A 6,421-nucleotide genomic window follows, 5' to 3' on the forward strand; every position below is an offset into this window, starting at 1 on the left:
ATTATTAGGAGCAAGAGCAATAGATGCACACTGTTCAACTCTAAAATCATTATTAGGTGAATCAGCTTTATAAGGAGTTTTGGCAAATTTAGAGAAATTAAACTCATAAGATTCACCAGCAAATTTAGTCAAAATTTTCTCTTTCTTGCAATCTATAACAGCTCCACAAGTATTTAGAAAAGGTCTACCAAAAATGATAGGACAATACTTACTAGCAGCAGAACCAAGTACTAAAAAGTCAGCAGGATATTTAATCTTACCACATAGAACTTCCACATCTCGAACAATACCAATTGGAGAGATAGTTTCTCTATTCGCTAGCCGAATAACCACATCAATATCTTCAAGTTCACAAGAACCAATTTCGTGCATGATCTCCGTGTAGAGCTCATAAGGAATAGCACTAATACTTGCACCAATATCGCATAAACCATAATAGCAATGATCACCAATTCTAACAGATAGCATAGGAACACTAGTTTTTCTAGACTTATTAGGATGTGAAACAATATTAGAAGCATCTTCACAGAAAATAATATGACCATCTTCCACATTTTCAGTCACAAGATCTTTAACTATTGCAACAGCAGGTTCAACTTTTATTTGCTCTTCAGGTTCTATAGGTTTCTTTTCACTTTTATTAACAGCACTATTTATAACAGAGTACTCCTTCATTTTAGTAGGGAAAGGAGTTTTTTCAATATAAGCTTCAGGAATAACATGATCAACAGTTCAATTACAACACATTTATTTATAGATGAATCAATTTTCTCTTTATACGGTTCATGATATTTATCAAAGTTCTTCTTAGGCAATTCATAATGAGAGGCAAAAGCTTTATAAAGATTTGCAGCAACTTGAGAATCAAGACCATAAGTAGCACTCATATTACGAAATTTATCAGTATCCATAAAAGCTTCAATGCATTTATAATCATAATTTATACCTGACTCTCTATCTTTGTCGTTCTCCCATCCTTCAGTATTCTCCTGGATCCGATTAAGAAGGTCCCTTTTAAACTCTTCTTTGTTGCGTGTAAATGATCCAGAGCAAGAAGTATCCAGCAAGGTCTTGTCTTGAAAAGAAAATCTTGCATAGAAATTATCAATGATAATATTACCAGGAAGCTCATGAATGGGGCATTTGAGCATTAAAGACTTCAATCTCCCCCACGCTTGGGCAATACTCTCTCCATCATGAGGCCAGAAATTATATATGCGGTTCCGATCCTTGTGAATTTCACTTGGAGGATAGAATTTAGAATAAAATAGGGGCACAATATCATTCCATTCAAGAGAATCCCCATTATTCAGCAATTTGTACCAATGCGCCACTTTACCAGACAACGATATAGAGAATAGCTTCTTCCTAACTTCATCCATAGCAATACCTGCACACTTGAATAAACCGCATAATTCATGTAAGAACAGTAAATGATCTCCAGGATGGACAGTTCCATCCCCTGTATAACGGTTATCCACAACACGTTCAATAATTTTCATAGGTATTTTGTATGGAACATCTTCCTCACCTGGCGCCTCATCCACTACCTTTGCAGTAGTAATAGATTTTCCAAATAAAAATTCAAGAGAAGATCTCTCCATAATCAATTATAGCAGCAGGCAGGAATAAAATCAGCACTAACAGTAAAAGTTTCCCTTACCAATTCCACTTACCAATAGCGCTTCACTCCCCGGCAACGGCGCCAGAAAATAGTCTTGATGACCCACAAGTATAGGGGGTGTATCGTAGTATTTTCGATAAGTAAGAATGTCGATCCCAACGAGGAGCAGAAGGTGTTGACAAGCAGTTTCGATGAAGGATTCACTGTAAATGCTCACAGACAAGTATTCAGGGGGTTTTGATGTAGCAGATGAGTAAAGTACGAGTAAGTAAAATGCAAGAGTAACAATTACAGCGAGTGGCCCAATCCTTTTTAGCACAAAGGACAAGCCGGTTTGTTTACTTATAATGACCAAACGTTCTTGAGGACACACGGGAATTTAGTCTAGTGCTTTCGCTTCATATAGCTAATTAATCTTCATTGTTTTGATAAGTGTTGTGTGGGTGAACCTATGCTAATGCACCGCCCTTCCTAGGACTAATACATATTTGTGATTATACCCCTTGCAAGCATCCGCAACTACAAGAAAGTAATTAAGATAAATCTAACCACAACCTTAAACTCTGAGATCCTGCTATCCCTCCTGCATCGATATACCAACGGGGGTTCAGGTTTCTGTCACTCCGGCAACCCCGCAATTGGCAAACGAATACAAGATGTATTCCCCTAGGCCCATAAAGGTGAAGTATCATGTAGTCGACGTTCACATGACACCACTAGAAGAATAACACCACAACTTAAATATCATAACATTGAATATTACTCAACCATAATTCACTACTAACATTTAGACTTCACCCATGTCCTCAAGAACTAAACGAACTACTCACGAGACATCATATGGAACATGATCAGAGGTGATATGATGATGAATAACAATCTGAACATAAACCTTGGTTCAATGGTTTCACTCAATAGCATCAATAACAAGTAGAAATCAATACCGGGAGAGTTTCCCCTATCAAACAATCAAGATCCAACCCAAATTGTTACAGCGGTGACGATGTGCAGCGGTGGAGACGGCGGTGATGATGATAGATATGATGATGATGATGATGGAGATGATGTCCAGCTCGATGTCGGTGACGATGGCGTCGATTTCCCCCTCCGGGAGGGAATTTCCCCGACAGATTTCAGCCTGCCGGAGAGCTCTTTTCTCTCTGGTGTTTTCCGCCCCGCAGAGGCGGCTGTGACTCTTCGCGACTATCCTCTGGAGCTTAGGTTTTCAGGACGAAGATGTACGCGAAGGAGAGGAGGCCAGAGGAGGCTGTGGGCCCCCTCCCCACATGGCGGTGCGACCAGGGCAGGGCCCGCGCCGGCCTGTGAGGGGGCCCATGGTGGCCCTCCTCGGCTCCTCCTTCTGGCTCTCGTCGTCTTCTGGAAAAATAGGATTTTTCATATAAATTCCGTCAATTGTTGATCTTCCGAAATATTGCATTCTGACGGCGCTTTTTCCAGCAGAATCCTGACTCCGGTGCGCGATCCTCCAGTAATCATGAAACATGCAAAATAGATGAAATAACATAAGTATTACCTCTAAATATGAAATATATCAATGAATAACAGTAAATTATGATATAAAATAGTGATGCAAAATGGACGTATCACCTACTGATCGTGCGATGGGGCAAGGTAGATTTATTGCGTGCTGGCCAGTGATCAAACCAGAGCTGGTGGCAGCAATCTGCAAGTTACATGTGGGAGACGGTAGGGGCTTTGGCAGGTTGAATCGAGCGTTGATTTTACTCATTCCCAAGAAACCTGATGCTAATGAAATGGGTAACTATAGCCAACTAGCCTCGTACATAGTTCACAAAGCTCTGGACCAAGCTACTTGCCAATAGGATAAGACCCAAGATGGAGCTACTTGTTAGCAGTAATCAGTCTACATTCATCAAGGGACGACATCTGCATGACAACTTCATCCTTGTTTGTCAGATGGCCAAGAAGATCAACTGCAGAAAGGAGGCGGGTGTCCTGCTGAAACTTGATATCTCTCGAGCTTTCGACTCCCTCTCCTAGGCGTTTCTAATAGAGGTGCTATGCAAGCTAGGTTTCTCGGAGCCTTGGTTGCATTGGACGACTATTGCGCTTCGCACGGCGTCCACACGAGTGTTGGTCAATGGAGCACGTGGAGAAAAGATTGTGCATGCTCGAGGGCTTCGCCAAGGTGATCCACTATCCCCACAGTTGTTCATGCTTGCGATGGAGGTGGCCACGCTTCTTGTCCGCAAGGCCACAAATTTGGGCCTGCTATCTCAGATTGGCAAGTGCACTCACATCCATAGACTATCCATTTATGTTGATGACTTGTTGTCTTTGTGAAACCTCGAGCCCTTTGACCTGGTGGTGGTCGGACAATTGCTACATATGTTTGGCAGGGCTTCTGGACTGCACGTCAACTTCAGGAAAACATCGGTGACTTTGATCCAAAGTGGAGAGGAGACTCGTCGACGGTATCCTGCATTGCCCCATCATTGAGTTCCCCATCCGCTACCCGGGGTTGCAGCTTGCGCTACAGCCGCTTAGGTAAGCTCAATGGCAACCAGGAATCAAAGATTCTTGATATAAAGTCCACACTTACCATGGTTCAACGAGCGGCATGCATGGGCGCGTTTAGTATCCTGGGCTAGATTCTTGCACCACTGCGCAAGGGAGAAGAAGCCCTCTGCGCGTTCCAAACGGGCCACGGGCCTGATTTGGCATGTTGGTTGGTCGCCTGGGCCGATCATTTTTGCACCTGGTAGGTAAGTGAGGCCCCATTGTTTGGTTGTCTGCTTCCAGCCCAACTTGCACACATGAAAACATGAATCGGCTGTTTGGTTGCACAAATCACAGTTCCATATCCTTACCATATTTCAAATAGGGTGAGAATACCATGCCATATCATGTTACATACGATCACACACCATTCAGAAGAACAAGATCCTCACGATCACGACGATGAGGAAGATGATAATGTAATCTTTGACACGACTCTGACGTACCTCCGGTGCTGCTCCTTGTAGAGCATGCACTTCCTCCGGCGATAGATGTGCTAATGGCACTAGCTGATCGATGGCCTCAACTTCCATGAACTCATCTTCCAAGAAGCTGAGGTACTCTTGATGTGCCTCCTCCAATGTTTCATACCCTCTGTAGCTGTTGTTGGAGTAGCCACTGACTTGGTCTTGACAGATCCTCCATGAGTTGTAGATTCCTGAAACCCGTCTGCGGAACACCACATACCACTAGCACGGTATAAGAAGAACAAGTAATCGATCACAACCATGAACCAATTCATAACAGAGCAATAGAACTACACAAATGTTGACAGAAAATGATAAAATAACATGGGTGTTGTGGGTATACTTCATGGGTGTACCATCGACAGTGCCTAGATCCGGCAAGCCCGGGTGGCCCACAGATGGTGGTGAGGCATGTGGCCCATCGGGCGGCCCAGTTGCTGTTGATCCTGACGGAAGATGTCCAGCCCAGGAGCAGGGAGCCGGATCCAACCGACATTGAGGAGGAACCCGGATCCACGAAGGCCCATTAAGGGACCCGGATCCGGTACGACATAGATGGAAGGGCGGATCCTTGGCGTACACGGCAAGACATTGTACCGTAGTTAGGTAACCTGTATCCGGGTAGGACTCTCCATGTAAACCCTAGATCCGTGCGCCTTTATAAGCCGGATCCCGGGAGCCCTAGAGGCAAGACCTCAACTCATTGTAACATCGCGAAAGCGCCCAGATAATTCCAGACAAGCAGCAGTAGGCCCTGTCATCGTGCAGGTGTTCCGAAGCTGGGTAAATCGCGTACCACCGTCCCGTGTGCACTCCGCCCTATGGCCCCTACTTCTTCTCCCCCTCGTGAGGATCCCTCCTCCGGGGTACCGTCGATTAGGCAACGACAGTTGGCGCCCACCGTGGAGCCTGCGGCGTCTGGAGGCCGGAACCGGGAGGGTTCCGCCATGGGAAGCTACGACGACACCATCGCTGTGGGGCGCGTCCTCTATGCCGGAAATCTGCCGATCGTCCCTCCGGACGAGTGTTGGATTCCGGCTAGGACAAACCCTGTCAAGCTCTCCATCGTCCCAGTTGGCGGCATACACATCTTCATCGGGGAAACCGTCGATTCCAACAGAAACCCACTGGTAAGTAACGCAGACACGACCACCGCAGAGCTGGACGCAGTCGCGAAGATCCGATCTGAGATGCAGGAGCTTCCCAAGGAAGATTCCGCCTCGGATCTGGAAATTCCAAAGCCCACCCAATCCGCCCCTGAGCAGGAAATAACGGTGGAAGACCAATGCAGATCCGCCTGGGTCTCCCAGGTGTTAGAAAAGCAGAGGTGCCACTTCGTACACTTCTTGGCCCATACCGCCGGAACCGCCCCTCAAGAAAACGGAGCTGGTCCTGAGCAGGTAGAGGCACCGGAAAACGACGCGGATCCGGATCAGGCTGAGCCTGTCGGAGAAAGCGAAACTCCGGTTGAAGAGTCGATTTTTGGCAAAATTAGCCCAATTTCCGGAGATACCCCCTCCATGGATACTGACGAGTTCAACCGCAAGCTAGGGGAGTACGGTTTCGGTGATCAGCCTGAAGTCGACTCCGCCCAGCCTAAGCAAGTACTTGCAACCGTAGCGGCGCTGGGAGAACCTGGATCAGAAGGGGCAACCAACCAATCCGACCCTCAGCCATCCCGCCAAGGATCTCCAATGTCACGGGAGTGATCCCGCAGGGATTCTTCCTCGGAGGAACTCCTGTCACCTGAAGAGATGGTTGCGCAAGCAGGCATAGATGCAGTTTATCG

This window comes from Lolium perenne, chromosome 5 (assembly GCF_019359855.2).
Source record: "Lolium perenne isolate Kyuss_39 chromosome 5, Kyuss_2.0, whole genome shotgun sequence".
In the NCBI taxonomy this organism is placed as follows: domain Eukaryota; kingdom Viridiplantae; phylum Streptophyta; class Magnoliopsida; order Poales; family Poaceae; genus Lolium; species Lolium perenne.